Genomic DNA, 15,826 nt, shown 5'->3' on the forward strand with positions numbered 1-15,826 from the left:
ACGCGGCTAAATTAGGGTTTTGGCATAAACAGTGGAATTTGGTATTGGTCCAGAAGTTGCCATGCCTTTGGTGGCGAACTTGTATGGCTGAGATTCGCATCTCAGAGGGAAGGGTAGCCGTTGATTGTAGCAACCCCCCGTTTGGCAGCCTGCAGCATGGAGGCATGGACGACATGGCTTTTGCATGCCATTGGTACGGCGGTGCGGCTGGAATGGTTGGGACTTTGGCGCGTGAGGTGTGGATGGCATGGTTGGCATGTCGTTGGCACGGTGGTGCGGCTGGCATGGTTGGCATGCCTTTGGCGCGGATATGTGGATGACATGATTGGCATGCCGTCGGCACGGCGGTGCAGCTGGCATGGTTGGTATGACTCTGGCGCGGAGGTGTGGCTGGCATAGTTGGCATGCCGTTGGCACGGTGGTGCGGCTGGCATGGTTGGCATGCCTTTGGCGCGGAGGTGTGGTTGGCATGCCGTTGGCACGGTGGTGCGGCTGGCATGGTTAGCATGCCTTTTGCGCGGAGGTGTAGCTAAGGCCATCTAGGTGTGGAAATTAGGGTTAGCGGTTCGAAAACCTAATTATAATATACAACATGCGCGGTTGGCATGCTTGGCTGGCATGTGCGGAGATGATGCCAGTCAGTACTGAGGGTTCTGTCGTGGAATATAGCATATATGTAAAAAAAAAAAAAGGTACCCTGGTAAATTTCTCGTAGACGTATTGAAAGGCTCAATAAATGTGCTAGTGGAGACATTAGCTCTGTTTCCTTACATAGTGACGTCACGTCGGACTAAGGTTTTACGATTTTAACCCTAAGCTAAAAGCCACCATCAACAATAGGGTTCACTTATCAAGTAAATAGGAATTAACGTTTGTGTAATTTACTTTAATTATAATAAAACAATTATAATGCGAAAATATAAAGTAAATGACACAACAAGATTTTGTTAACGAGGAAACCGCAAATGAAAAAAAACTCAGGGACCATGTCTAAAATTGAATACTCTCAGGACCAAGCAACTAAACCAATAGTTCACTTAGTTCCGTCTGTATTCCCACGCCTCCAACTTATAAATAAGTCACGTAATTGGAACAATTCCTTTGGTTCGTATTCCAAACAATAAAGGAACAGCAAATCGGTTTGGTATCAACTCTCTTCAACCAAGTGATATGAGTCGGACAAAGGCTCTTCTTTTTATCTTAACATAAACTCCTTCTTTAGGTCCTTAGATCTATCTTATGTTCAATTACCGAAGTAATCGTTTAAGATTAAGCCAACAACACTATTAATCCAAAGAATTGTGTTGATGTCGATCTACTCAATTAATCAATCCAGTCTATCACAAGGATAAACCGATTATTAATTGGATCCTCTTTTACCGAAACAAATATTGTGCACACCAAAGATTATGAACCCACAAATCAGAAATCTTCAATATCTTCTTCTTCTTCAAATATTCTTAGATCTTCAATAATAACCTGCACACAATCACCTTAATCTCTTGTGATCAATCACGCACAAAAAGGAGTCTGTTAACAATGGATTATCACAAGATCGTCTTTAGAACTAAAAACAGTCTAAAGATCCCTGTCGAAACTTTGAACTAGTTTGAGTGAATCTTATATCAGAAGAGAAGATTCTCAAGCATAAACAATCTATGTGCAATCAAAGTTCAACCACCGTTAGTCAATCAAAACAATGAAAACAAAAGATAGACCACAATTATCTAGTTTCCCACCGACGTTACACGCTAGAGCTTCTCAATCCCAAAGAAGACTTTAAACTGAGCGGCCGTAAGAGATTTCGCCTAATTAGGTTACTCTCCTCTCCGAATAAGCGGCTACACCAGTAACAACACAACAAAGAGGAAGCTTGTTGTTACGAAGGATTAGTTTGCTAAAAAGGCAAACTTCAAGTATTTATAGACAAGGAATTTTGTACACCAAGGAATTTCCAAAACCGAAAATATTCCCAAGATATTCATTAAAGCACAAATGTGGTTTTCATAATTCCTGGAGATGCTCTGTCCAAAAATAATGATCGAAATCTCTCAGAAAATCTCTAATTAGTAAATGCACATTACTAATTCTTATTTTCCCAGAAATGAAGTTAATTACCTTAATTAAAAGATTCTTAACTTATTTATGTTTGGATCCTGGGATTCTCTTCCCTTAGCTATTAAGGAATAACTTTGAACAATTAAAGAAATAAACATTCACAGCACGTGTTCAAAGTATGTCGACATCCTTACTTTGTAAGTTCTCTTTCACACTTACAACCTTGAAACCGATTTTCCACACTTCCAAACAAGTTTAGAATGGTTCATATGACTTTCAAGAACTACGCGATTGATCAAATAATATTCAATCACAATCATGGGTTTAACGGTTCTACCAAAAAAAGTTTCGGTTCTACCTTCCATGTGAGTATTGTGCATAGTCACGCTAGATTTCCAAAAATTCGGTTGACTAGGTACTAGGATCGGTTCCCCATATATATATGGTATCTAACTTATATGTGTAAAAAGCGAAAAAGCTAGGGTTTCACGTGGTTGAGCTCCGGTTTTCTCTCCCTCAAAATTCTCTTGGCGTTCACAAGTTTTCTTTTGATTTTGCGCTCTAATGGCGCAAGATCAAGACAATAATCCACCAGTTTTAGTTAATAGTTATGATAATCAATCAAGAAGGATATGGAACCAATCAAAATCAAAAACTATCTATATCCCTAAGAATTATGCTGCTAACCCTAATGCTTCCGTGTTTGGAAGGCAGTTCGAAGATGATGGTGTTTCAAACCCTAACGCTGCAATTCCTGAAGCTTTTAGGAATCATGGTGCAAACCCTAACGCTGTTCCTACAGCGATTAGGAAGGTGATGGGGACGGACATTCATGGTGCGTCAAGGAAGGAAGATGGAAATCATAACTCGTTTAGGAAACCGGGGGATGATGGTGTTATGGAAGGATCCTATGCATCTATATTAAAGAGAAGAACCCATGTTTTATCAAAGATTGATGCCGAGACACTATCTCATCCTCCAATTTTTTCTTCAACAAATAATGATGTTTTGATCAAGATCCCACGAGACACTCATACAAGGATTAAGGCTGTGTGGAGATTCAGCTTGGTTGGTCGTTTGATTTTTTTCAAAACCCTAAAATTTGATGATGTTAAAAGAGAATTATTGAATCAATGGAAGCTATCTGGTTCGGTTCAATTTATTCCATGGAAGAAGGGATATTTTGTTATCAAACTAGACAATGAAGATGATCGTAAACGTGTAAGCTATGATGGTCCATGGAAGATTAAATCTCCAGACGGAATTCAGCAGCTTAAAATTCATCCATGGACACCTATGTTTGATCCTGGGAAAGATAAGATTACTAGAGATGCAGTTTGGGTTCGTTTCACAGCTTTGCCAATGGAGTTTTGGGATGAAGAGACAATTTTTAGGCTGGCAAGGGGGCTTGGTAGACCGGTTTCGGTTGATCCGCGTACTTTGCGCCATGAATATGGATACTTTGCAGCAGCTCTGGTTGATATAGACTTCTCTCAACCTTTGAGAAGAATTTTGATTGATGGTGAAGAGAATGATGAAATTTTTGTTCAAGAATATGAAATTTTGAACAGGCCCAGCTTTTGCGATTATTGTAAATCGATTGGCCATAAAAAATCTGATTGTAGAACAAAAAAGTTTGATGATTTGAAGGACAAGGCTGAAGTTGAAACTGATCCTGAGATTAAGAAAGCAATTGAAGCGGATATGGATGATCTTAAGAATTTTTGGCAAAAGGAACGAATCCCTAAAGGTAAGAAACATTTGCCGTCGGATGCTCCAATCGTAGAAACTGAACAAGCTAAAAATGGTGATGAGGCCATAACGTTGAAGAAGAAGAAATCTATCCTTGAGATAGCAACTGGAACACGTACAATCTTTTCTGAGCATAGTGAGAGTGCTAGTGCTACTTTAGAAGCTGATGATACTATATTGGAGCACACCGAGGATGATGCCTTGTCCGTGCCGCATATTGCTGCAACTCATATTGCTGAAGCTCGCAGTGATGCTCAGTCTGTGCAACCCATGGAGGATGGTGGCTTATCTAAGCAATGCGGAGATGTGGCTAATGCTAGTGACGCAACTTTACTTGGTTTGCGTGAAGAAGATGCGGAATATGTCTGTAATGATGATGCGGAATTGGTTTTGCGAAGTGTTGGTGCAGCACTTGAGGAGCTGGTGCATGATAATTTATCTAAGGAAGATGATATTGATTTGGAGATGCAAGAGATGGAAGCGTATAGAAATTATGAGGCCATGAAGGAGGCAACTAGGCAACGGGAAGCTGATGCTGAGGCTGCCAAAATTCAGCAAGATATTGCTAGAGCTAAGCTAGAGAACTTGAGGAAGCAGGTTTTGGACTTGCATCATTCTCCGGCTAATTCCAATATGGTTGCTAAGAGGAAGCTAGTTTTAGTGAGGCCACTAGGACTTCAAGAAGATCTTCACCAGCTAGATCTTTAGAAAACTTAACACTTTCTAATAGATTTGAAACTGGGACCGAGGAGATTGATAAGGTGATTGTTGAAGCTGATGATGTGATTGAAGATGTAGTTGCAACTAACACTTCAACATAGCTGAGGAGGATGCAGAAATTTGGAGATTCTTGCTAATAAAGAGTTAGCTGATCATGAGAAGAAGGAGTTGGCGGAAAGAAGAAAAAATCTAAAGCTCCTAAGAAGAAGACAGCTGCTGTGGCTACGGTAGTCAAGTTCAAACTCGAAGTGGAAAATCTTCTAGACAGGGTTCGGCAAGCCCTTCAAAGATAGAGTTAATTAATGCGTGTCTTCTATTGGAATGCTCAAGGCTTGGCCAAGGATGGTGCAAGGGCCAAGTTGAATGAGCTTTACTACTTGCACAAACCTGACGTTATTTGTATTGCGGAGCCTCAGGTTCGTTGCACTACACGTTTTGTTAGGAAGCTTAATTTGCTTGATTTTTGTGAAGATGTTATTACTAATGAGTGCATGGTCAGAAAGGTAATATTTGGGTCTTTTGGAGGAATACTCTTGCAAGGCCGATGTTTATCTTCTAAGCAGGCTATCACTTTGGATTTTTCTGGGAGTTTGTCACGGCTGTGCATGCTTCTTTTGATGCGGTTGAAAGGAGATCTCTTTGGCGCAATTGGGTCTGGGATATATTTCCGTTCCATGGTTGGTGTTGGGGGATTTCAATTGTGTTCTGCGTCTTGATGAGAAGAAGGGTGGTAGGCCGATCAAAGAAATTTATATAAATGAGTTTCGAAGTTGGATATCTGACAATGGTTTGGTTGAGGCCGATGCTATTGGGAAGAAGTATACTTGGTCCAATTGTCGGAGTGGTATGCATAGAATTGTTTCTAAAACGATAGGGCCGTTATTAATGGTGCGTGGCTTGATAAGTTTGCTAACTGGAGGTGCAAAGCTTTGCCGAGATCTGCTCGGACCATTCTCCTCTTTTTGGTTTTGCTTTTGACAGTCCTAGGCCGAAGAGAGCTCCTTTTAGAATTCAGAAGATGTGGCTTTCTCATCCATCATTTTTGGACTTCGTCAAAGACAATTGGAGTGTTAGGCTGGATGGTGCTCCTCCTTTTTTTTTATCAAAGTTGAAGCGGTTGGGGAGGCTTTGAAGATTTGGAATAGATTGGTGTTTGGAGATGTTCAGTTTCGTTTAAAGCAAGCGGAATTGAATCTTGATAAGGAGAATGATATTTTGGACCATAATGTTAGCTGTGAAGTCCAATTTTTGAAGGTTGCCGATGCTAAGAAGGCTGCTGATGATGTGCGGTATGATTGGCCACTATGCTTAAGCAAAAATCGAGAACTAGCTGGTTGGAGGATGGTGATCAGAACACTCGTTTTTTTCACAATTCAATAAGAATGAGGAGGAGCCAAAACACAATTTCCGACTGAAGATTTCTACTAACTCTACTTTGTTTTTGCAGGATGAAATAAAAGATTACATTGTTGATCATTATCGTGCAAAGTTCAACGGTGGAGCTGTTCATATTGATCCGAGACTATTTGATTATGAGCATGAAATCATATCAGCTGCTGAGAGTGCTTGTATGGATGCTATTCCTACCTTGGATGAAGTTAAAGAGGCTGTTTTTGATCTTGGAGCGGATTCTGCTCCTGGCCCTGATGGATTTACAGGTTCTTTCTTTCGATCTGTTGGAACATTATTTCTAGAGATCTTTTTAATGCTATTGCAAACTGTTGGGCGATGAGGAAGATTCCTAATGGCATTAACTCTAGTTTTATTGTGCTCATTCCAAAAGCTAATAAGTCTGATGCTATTAAAGACTATAGCCAATTGGTTTAAGCAACTTCTTCTTCAAAATCATTACCAAAATTATGGCGACCAGACTTGGCACGGTGTTGAACAAATTGATTTCTGAAGAGCAAGTGGCGTTTATGAAAGGAAGAAACATTCATGAGAATATAGCCTTGGCCTCGGAACTGATCAATGAGATTAGCGTTGAACGGAAGCATGGTAACGTTGGCCTTAAATTGGATATAGCCCAGGCTTTTGACACGGTGAGTTGGGAGTTTGTTGTTGAAGTTTTTCGTCAATATGGCTTTTCTGATGCATGGTGTTCGTGGTTGCTAGTATTCTTAACTCTGCCCGTATATCTATTATGATTAATGGTAGCCCTGAAGGTTTTTTCAGTATCACAAGAGGCCTTCGTCAAGGTGATCCTCTTTCACCTTTGATTTTTGTTCTTATTGAAGATGTTTTGAGCCGCAATCTCTCTAAGTTGTTTGCTGCTAGAAGTATGCATCACATGGTGAGTAAGAAAGGTGTGGCTCCAACCCATTTACTCTTTGCGGATGATATTCTTATTTTCTGTAAGGGTAATCTTCATAGCTTGCGGAACTTGAAGGAGATGCTTGGCATGTATCAACGTGCTTCCGGTCAGTATGTTAGTTACGCCAAAAGCAAATTTTATTATGGTGGAGATAGGCAGTCTCGTGCTATTGCTATTGCAAACTTTATGGGCATGGAGAGGGCGCATTTCCCGGATAATATTTGGGAATCCAATTGAAACCTGGCATTGTGCGTCATATTCATGTTCGTCAGGTAATGGAGAAGATTATGGACAAGCTGGCAGGTTGGAAGGGTAAGCTATTGTCTTTTCAGGCCAGGTTAGTTTTGATCAATCATCAGTTATTTCTAGCTATTTGCTTCATTCAATGGCTGTTTACAAATGGCCATGCACGGCCATCAAATCTGTTGAGAGGGCCATTCGCAATTTTTTGTGGTCTGGAGATGCTGAGAGGCGCAAACACTTCACGGTTCTTTATGATGTTTATGCCTTTCTAGACGTGAAGGTGGGCTTGGCCTCAAGAAGTTAAATGATGTTAATAGGGCCATGCTTATGAAGTTGTGGATTTCGATTCGAGACTCTGATAAGACTTGGGCTAGATTTTTGAAGGCAAAATATTTCAAGGTAATGGCAACTTGATTGATTATAAGTTGGGTTCCTCGGTTTTTCCTGGCATTAGATTGGTGCATAACTTTGTTCAAAAACACACGCGCTCAATTATAGGTAACGGTGCTAATACTTCCTTATTTTTTGATAATTGGTGTGCTGATTTTTCAATTGCTCAACGTCTTGGCATCACAACAAGAGGCCCTAATGATTTTAAGGCCAAGGTGAGTGATATTATTGTTGATGGCTCTTGGGCTATTCCTCCAAAGACTAAAGAATTGATGTTACGATGCAATATTGATGTTGATAATTTGCCTCTTATTGGTGGTGGAGATGATTATAAAATTTGGGACTTGGACAGTAAGGGTGTTTTCACTGTCAAGTCAGCCAAGGCTGCTATTCGTGGGCCAACTGAAATTTTGCCAGCTGCGGCACTCTCTCTAGAAGTGTTATACATCCTACTTTGGGTGTGCAGTATTGGAAGCTATTTTATAAACAGTGTTGTGCTTCTGATGATAATGTTATGAAGAAGACTGGTAGGGAGATGCCTTCTATGTGTCGTTTATGTAGAGAAGACTGTGAGATGTTAGCCATATTACTTGGCATTGCAAAATTGCCAAAAGAATTTGGAAGTGGGCAGCTGAAATTTTCAATTGACGCCGAATGAGACCTGGTGGCCTCCTACAAGGCTGCAAAGGGCCGGAGTCGAATGATTAAGATCTGTGGTTGCAAATCTTGCAATAGTTACGGAGCTGTGGAAGATGCGTAACAAAGCTTATTTTGAGAACAAGCAGATTCGTTGGCTGGAGTTTAAAGGAAGAGTTCATCAGGTAATTCGTGATAACTCTATTAGATTGAAGGGCCATATGCATAATACTTTGGATGATTTGCGTATTGTTTTTTTTAGAGTGACGCATAGATCTTGCGATCACTCTGACCCAGTTGAAGTTACTTGGAGTCCACCAAATCCTGGTGAGATTATGATCTGTTGTGATGGTGCATCTCTTGGTAATCCGGGGCAGGCTGGTTCTGGTGTTGTCTTCCGTGATTCTAGCTCGGTAGTCTTGGTGTTCTGTGCGTTGGCCTGGGCTGGCAGACTAACTTCTATGCTGAAGTTTGTGCGGTGATCTATGGTGCTGTCGTTGCAAAGATGGAATGTGAAGAACCTATGTGTCAGATCTGATTCGATGAGTTGTTTATATGCTCTTCAAAAAGGCGACTTGTCATGGCAGCTAATGCAGAGGTGGAGAATAGCGAAGAATTTTTATAACAATATCAGCTATATTCATAGCTACAGAGAGGCTAACTTTTCAGCGGATGTCTCGGCCAAACAAGCTTGTTTGTTGGCCGAGGAACATTATGAGTTTTACGAGGGTAGGCCAGGTTTTATTCATTCTTTTGAATGGCCTGGAGAGGTTTACTATCGTTTTTAGGTTTTTTAGTGTGCGGTCTTTTGGCTTAGCACTAAATTAGCCTGATCCTTGTACATTTTCGCTTTTTCAATTCTATTTTATTGACCGAGTAAAAAAAAAAATCTAACTTATATGTGTTGCACATGTCCAGAGGATCGGTTCCCCTTTGCTTAAAAACGTGTTGCACATGTTCATAGGATCGATTCCCTTTTCTGCTATAAACCTTGCTGCACCTCATACAAGGATCGGTTCCCATTTGTGATGTACTACACCTCTTACTAGGATCGGTTCTTCTTTCCCATATTTGATCAGACATAAAATCACAAACCCAATCATACCATCTCAGGTGATTACTTAAGATCGGTCTCACTAATAAAAGTCATACCAATACATAAGTCAGGACTTTGTGAATAGTTCTACCAAGAACACAAAAAAGTCGTGAACGGTTATACTCAAGCACAGATATTGGTTGTTCATAAGATATGCAATGAATAACAAAACCAATAACGCCTGGCGATTTCCTTTTCGATTCACAAACAAGTTTATGAACTTACTTCCTTAGAATACATGTAAACATTGTTCCCTAGGATGAAATCCTCACCTCATACCCATACATAATCACAATAGCATTCAAATGATTATGGCGATGTCTTATCTACAAAGTTTAATGGTTAAGCAATAAACCTCGTATTGTATTCCTTAATACTATGTCTATCTAGAGTTCAAATATGCTTCGCAGTTTTGTTTTCAATATGCACGACTTGAAAGATACGTTAGGGAATGAAACAGTTCAAGTCAAATATCACTAACCTCAAGTGGAAGGATGATTGTTGTCGTTGTAGCTCCTTGCTTCTTCGCATCTTCAGGTCTTCGAAATACTTGTAATGTCTCATTATCCTAATACTTTCAAGCTAACCTATAGGAAGTTGACTCTAGTACATAATCAAGCGACTCTTAACATGAGTTTTGATTCACTAAAATACGACAACCAAACTTGGTGGGTTCAACCGAGCAATGATCTAAAAATCTCCCCCTTTGTCAATTTTAGTGACAAAACTCTTACATCATATGTATAAACAAATCACAGGAATTCATTACACATACGCTTGATTCCCGAATTCAACAGCACAGTAAACTGCTTACATTCAATCCTTAAAAATGTCGTTGTTGACATTATAATAACAAAGCTATTACTCCCCCTAAGGAAGATAGGTATATATTCAATCCGCACGTCTTTGTTATACCAATTCATATGACATTTTACTCCACCTTAGTCTGTGCTTTTACTCTTTCGTTTAGATAAAACGTTTAAGCACTTCTTTTCCTTAGCGATACCAATCAATATAAAATCAATGCCAGTATCACTTTATTACTCAATATATTTCTCCCCCTTTTTGTCACAAAATGACAAAGAAACGAAAAAAATAAAGGACAACACGAAAAGAATCTTACAAATCTCAAAATAGACTTGCAACCTGTAGAGTTAGGCACGAGGGTTCTACACATCATGTTCTGATAACCAATATCAAAACCGAAACTAAAATTAGTTTTATTTTGATATGTTACCAAGGAAAAAATTGTCCGAAACAAATTTTCCAATTAGTTTAGCAAAAAAAATAAATCAAATAAGCACCTTAGTCCTTTTGCTAAACCGATTGTTCAAAAACAACCGCTTAATTCGATAAGACCAAAATAAAGATAACTCTATTTTTCTCATCAGGTTCTCATTATCCATAAACTTAGACCTTCCAATTTTAAACAAGACAAGTACTAGGTTAGTTAACTAGCATTTCTTGTTTAGGAATTCGATTAGACTTGAATAAACGAAACCTCACTTCGATAAGTCAAACTAAGATCATAATTAACTTAGTTTCTCTTATCCGGAATCGAATTGGACTAAACAACTCATCCCGTAATCCTTTTATTTCGTTAAGCCATAAATAATTCATACAAACCAAATAAATCAACTTGCATAATTATTCACCTCAAGCGGAAGCAATTGAATCAACATAAGCATTAAAACACCGCAATTGCACCGAAATTTTGTAAGCCTAAACAATTGGTACCACACAATAAAGCAAGATAACAATAGTTTTTCTTAACCGGAACCAATTGAATCACACAGATCCACACACACATGATGGAATAAACATCAATTGAACCGAAATTTTGTTAAGAAAAAGCAATAAATATATATGATATAAACTCAGGATTTTCTTAAACAGGAAAACAATTAACTAACAAGATTGTTCCCTCAAATTTCGCATCCACTTCTCCAATATGATTGCATCTTCGTTCAGGGAGAACTGATATCGAAATATCACCATGTTGTCATCCTTATGCAAAAACAAAAGAATAACAACAACCAACCTTTACCAGAGAAAGGTTGAAAATCTGTTTTAACAATTGCAAGCAAAAGTTGAAAACCGCTGAAACACATATGCTTTTATGCTAAACCAAAACCGATTCAACATATTGTGACTTTTTCACATATTGTTTCCACCAGAACCCCTCATGATTCTTTGATAAAGCCTACCAACATGGGCTAGAACTTAATCGTGCTAAATCAAAAAGTCACCCAAATCACAAGGGTTCACATCATTATGAGATCGAATATCAAGGTAATAAAATCGAAATCAAACATCCCATAAACATACATAGCAATAAGATAAAAGCATTCAAGCACGGGCTATGTAAACCGAAAACTATCACAAAAAAACTATAAATCAAATAATTTTATTCATAATAGACTAATACAATTAATGAAAGAAATCAAAAATTGATGTCTATTTTTCTAGATTAAGTAAAACAGCAAATAACTTAATCTATAGTGGTGCTCTTGTTGTTCATTGAGGTCTCTTCAGTGTTCAAACTTTTAAAGCATGTCTCAAGAGACTTGTCCGCAGCCACTTCTTGTTTTTCAAGTTCTTCAATTAGAACATTGAGTTCAGCAAGAATTCCCCTTGTTCCTTCATACTTTTCTTTTACCCAATCTTGATGTCGAATAGTCATAGCAAGATTGGTTTTCAGTTCATCAAAACCTTGGATATATTGAGACATACTATTAGAACGAGTTCATTGGGTTTTGGTTGGATCTTGTTTGTTGTAAGCTAACAGACATGACTCATCTTGTGATCCAACTAAACTATCAGAATAAGAATCATAATCAGACATGATATTTTATATGCCCTCCTTCTTCGTTGCCATGAAAACGAATGTGGCATGAGGAACACACCAGGATCTCCAACCTGCTACACTCTTTGTGTAACTGGCGATCTTCTTCTACTATTGCAAACCATTCATCACAGTATTGGCTTCCGTTTTCTATAGTATAGAAATTAGTTACTACCCGTTTGTGAGAATCAAACACCGGATGCCCATGTATATATTTCTCTCCATATATGATAGTATATGTGGGGTTTTGGTCTTCTTTTTTGTTACCCTTTCTAGAATTTGATCCAGCAGAAGTTACGCTTGAGTTTTGTGAACATGCAGACATTTTATTTGGATATGTTAAAAGATAAAAGACTTGATAGCAAATAAAAATGTCTAACACCTTTCTCTACTCTTTTTTCCTGTGAAAAGTAATACCAACTCGGTGGAATACGTTAGGGTTTAATATTACCCTAACGTGGGGACTTCCCAATAAATTAGGCGCCTTGCTCGACTATGCTTCAAGAAAAAAAAAAGCAAAACAACACCATAATTGCAAAACTACACAACGTCTGTCTTATCATAGATTTTCCCAGCAGTGTCCTGTCCATCTGTTAATCTGTTGATTTTTAGCATTTTCGTCCCGTGCCTGTATGGCAAACCTGTTCACCTACTCTAAAACATTCCCTACTCCGACCCTCCTAGACGCGGACCATTAGAGGTAGACCAATTGGATGGTTGGATTTCATTGGTACGGACTATGAAATTTGGTCTACCATTAGCTTTTTCCGATTAAAACAGGGAGAAGGAGTAGACTGATTACATCCATCACTTCACACAATTCACACTCAACCGTTTCTCTTACTGTACTAGACCCTTTCTCTCTCTCATATGCATTATAGTTTCATTTGTGATACACACAACGGTTTTACACCGTGAAATGCACAACGAAGGTAATGGACGGTCCCGATGCACGTGCTTAGCATCGGGATAAGTGCGGGCAGAAATGGTCCCCACCAGTCCCTCTCACATGCAATGATCCGGTGCGTCCGGCGGTGTAAAATCACGGTGTGTTAATCATTTCTGTTATAGTTTCTCCTTTTTATTATCTCTTCAATAAATTTATATTCAGTCTTCTATTTGTGATTCATGGTCTGTTTTCTGTCTCTTTCTTTCTCTCTAGTTGTTGAAATCTGCAATGGACCATATTATTGGTGAGACTTTCTCTTCAAAAGAAAAACACAGGAAGAGGGGGTGGTGGAGTAACAGATTTTAACAAATGTATAGGATAATAAGAAAAGATAAATAATTCGGCACACTTTCCATGATCATGCTAAAAGATTAAAAAAAAAAAGTGAAGCTAGTTTTCTTAGTCAGATACATAGATAGATAGAATAGATGGAGTGAAGTAAGAAACTAATAAAAACAGAAAGAAAGAGAAAGAAAAGAATCGGTCGTGACTCGTCATATCCAGCCAACTGTGGCGTGTGATGTTTTCGTGACATACGTGATTAGTGTAGTAATGTTATTCTCTTGAGTTGGTTTTGGAAAAGATTCTGATATAACACTGCTAGATCATATTTGATCTAGCAGCACCATGGCCAGGCACATGGAACATTATGATGTCATCTAACCAAGATTTAACCACAGTTAAAACGAATTTTTGGCTGACGAAACAACCAGCCGTACTTCGACGTGATATCCGGAAAAGTTAAAAATTGTCATATACTCCAGTTTTTCGTTCCCGTTCTTCAAACTGTTTACAGAGGGAGTAAGATCCTCCGTTCACAGCATATTGAAACAAAAATCTCCATCTATCTTGTTCTGTTTTATATTGAGAAAAGCTCAAGTCCCAGAATCCTGATAAAAAAAAAAAAAGTCCCAGAATCCAAAAATCAGAATTAGGAAGAACTCTTACATCGAAACCTGGTCCTGCAAAAGATTAAGAAACAAAGGAGTTACTCCACTTTCTTTCAGAGCTTCCTTCTACTTGCACTAGTGTTATAAGCTTTTTATCACGTTGTTTTGAACATTTACTATACTGTGTATGTGCAACTGCACCAGTGATTCCGCTAACCATTGAAGGGTGTCCATGTCCGTTCTTCTTAGTGAAGAAAGAAAGCATAACAGTGTTAGAAAAACTTTGAATACAATTGGACAATTATTTGTTTCATTATTTAAGAGATAAAATGAAAGAAAACTATTCCAAATTTCTGGAAAAACTATTGAATTTTAATATTTTCGAAAGTTCTAAAACATAAAAGACTGCAGATCATTCTTCTTGTACATATGCAAATTAGTCTTCTAGCATGGGAAGATAGTATTTAGTGGCATTACGCTATTAGTTTGTTGCTCTTGTACAAATTTATTTTATGTTTCTATTATAACTGTTTGGACTATTTCATGTAACCAAAGTATTCATGTCAGTAATTAACAAGTTACTAATCACAGTACGTATTGTGAAATAATTGTCATTCAAATGCTAAAGAAATGCTAATCTTGGTTGAGGAATGATAAAAATATTTGATGATAGTTGTTTACATTATCAATATCTCAGGTGCTTCTTGTTTCTGTATATAATCATAACAAAAGGATATTTCATGCCTCAAAGAAGAAGTGAAGGTTAGTTTTTCTACTACTACTGTGGAGTAGTTCTGCCTCATATAGTACTTAATTTGTTTGTTAAGTTATCAATAATTCACATCATCGTTTGACAAACACTCATGAGTGAGATAATCTTGAGGATGTACATGATGGAGATGATTCTGTTGAGCTAGACAAGATCATGTGGTAAAAACCGATTCCTTAGATACACGAAACGCAGAATTCAGGTGGGTAGATTGACTGTCTAATAGTTCCGTTTGAGATTCGAATGCGTATCTATGAGATTTATGAAGATCAAATATACAGCTGGATATTTTGGCTGATTAAAATTCGGTAGGTTACAGTCGGGGTTAAAACTTGGGTTAGATGATATCACAAAATGCCATGTGCCTGACCATGGTGCTGCTAGATCAAAATATTTTCCATTTTATACGAGGGACCAAGTACTATAAATACCACTTATTGTAACGTGAGCTAAGAAGAAATATGTCATTGTGGTGTCCGATAAAAAAAGATTTCAATAATTTCTATGTTTTTGCTTTCGGAAATTAATTTCATCTATACATTTAATTTTGATACCTAAACAAAATGGCAGCATGTTCACAAAATTCAAGTATCACCTCCGTTGGATCCAATTCTGGAAAGAGAAATGAAAATGAAGACCGACACCCCACATATACTACCATATATGGAGAGCAATATATACATGGGCATCCGGTGTTTGATTCTCATAAGCGGGTAGTCACTAACTTTTATACTACAGATAACATAAGTCAATACTGTGATGAATGGTTTGCAATAGTAGAAGAAGATCGCCAGTTACGCAAAGAGTGTAGCAGGTTGGGGATCCCGGTGTGTTTCTCATGTCACATTCGTTTTCATGGCGACGAAATTTTCATTATGGAGGTGAATTTTGGGCAGCAATTAAACGTACAACTGATCATGGTGGATTTAGAAAATGGTGTGATGAGATGTGATATTGAAAAGCATATTTCAGTTAAAAAAACGTGCAAGGCAGGAGGCAAGTGATCTATGATGGGTGGGCATAGACATGGCCTAATTGTTGTGTAAGTCGTTGAGTTCTAGTTTTCTTTTTCCTACTTTGCTAAAGGTTTTTTTATTTCTATGGTAAATTGTATTAGGCGTAGAAGTGTGACGAATTTGCATTTAGATTCCTAAGTTGTACTTT

Source organism: Papaver somniferum, chromosome 6, assembly GCF_003573695.1.
Source record: "Papaver somniferum cultivar HN1 chromosome 6, ASM357369v1, whole genome shotgun sequence".
Taxonomy (NCBI): domain Eukaryota; kingdom Viridiplantae; phylum Streptophyta; class Magnoliopsida; order Ranunculales; family Papaveraceae; genus Papaver; species Papaver somniferum.